At 41.5% G+C, this 1,409-nt stretch overlaps 1 pseudogene; it reads left to right on the top strand.

Annotated features, from left to right (window-relative positions):
• Nucleotides 1-437: 437 nt before the first annotated feature.
• On the top strand, nucleotides 438-612 carry LOC126002930 (uncharacterized; annotated as a pseudogene).
• Nucleotides 613-1,409: the final 797 nt, after the last annotated feature.

The raw sequence follows: 1,409 nt of genomic DNA on the forward strand, positions 1-1,409 counted from the left end.
GCATTGGTGAACGGGGGTGTTCTTTTTATAACTGAAACCCAACTACAAACATGCTCGTAATCATGGTGCTTAAATAAAGATATTATTAAAAATATCCTAGGTCTCAGGAGAACACTCCTTTGTGTCTCTTGTTTTCCTTTACTGAGCTATTTGCTTCTTAGGAGTGGAAGGCTTGCATGTTGGAATTTTCTGAACATGTTTTATTTATTTATTTATTTATTTATTTATTTATTTATTTATTTATTTAATTTATTATGGCTTTAGGGTCACACCCGGCAGCACTCAGGGGTTACTTCTGGCTCTATGTTCAGAAATCACTCCTAGCAGGCTCGGGGGACCCTATGGGATGCCGGGATTCGAATCACCGTCCTTCTGCATGCAGGGCAAATATCCTACCTCCATGCTATCGAACCTGTTTTATAACCCCCTGTCCCCCTATAGCTTCACAGCCTTTTGGCTAAGATCAAGTGTAGTATCTGTTCTTATCAGTTTAATAACACCCCCCCCAACTGTGTGTAGATTATTTTCTGCATTGGCGTTTGCTTCCAGACCTGAGTCTTTCCAATGTTCTGGTCTGGGGGATATGAGGCTTCCATCACAGGTGAAAACGATCATCTCTGTTTCTGTTTTTTTTTTCTTAATTATTATTATCTTTTGCTTATGTAGCATGTGAGTTGGAAGAGGCCAAGAAGGACGTGGTGGTTCTGTCACCAAGGTCTTGTCTTGGGCAGAGATGGGCTGGCTCGAAGCTCCCAGCTAGAGGCCCATTCATTCCAGCTGCGGTATCTCCCGCAATTTCTCTCATTAGTGGCTATATCCAAATATTCTAGACTGCTGCCACCTTATTAATATTCTTACTCACATACCCAGCTTTCAATAATAGATAGTCTTGAATGTTTCGTTGGTAGTTTTATTTTGTATCATATATTTTATCCAAACGCCTTTGAATTATTTAGTTAGAATTAAAAAAAAAAAAGCGCACGGTAATCTTGCCATTTACTTCATCTGATTTCCCTCCTCGGCGGGATCTTAAATTATTCCTGTGTTTTGCATCTGCGACAGAAAGAGTCATCTATAAAATGTAGATCACGTCAAGATTTTTTCTGACCCAATAAAAGTGCTCGCTGAGTGAGAAGGCCTCGCAGGCAATTATAAATACAACACAATAATGCGGAGGGAAGGTGGCTGAGTTTGAGTTCTCTGTGAGGCTTCTGAAGGCGGCGGTAAATTATTATATCGATGAGTAAATATGTTCTTAAATATACACACACTCCTCGATCTCCTCCAGGCCTGACTCAGCCCATATCCAATTTCGAGAAACTCCTCAGAGAGGCAGAGGCAGAGTGGGTGAGGCCCGGCTGAAGGAAGGAGGGCAGGAAATCATCCAACAGTGCTCAGAATTCGGAGGC

This window comes from Suncus etruscus, chromosome 2, assembly GCF_024139225.1.
Source record: "Suncus etruscus isolate mSunEtr1 chromosome 2, mSunEtr1.pri.cur, whole genome shotgun sequence".
NCBI classification, from domain to species: domain Eukaryota; kingdom Metazoa; phylum Chordata; class Mammalia; order Eulipotyphla; family Soricidae; genus Suncus; species Suncus etruscus.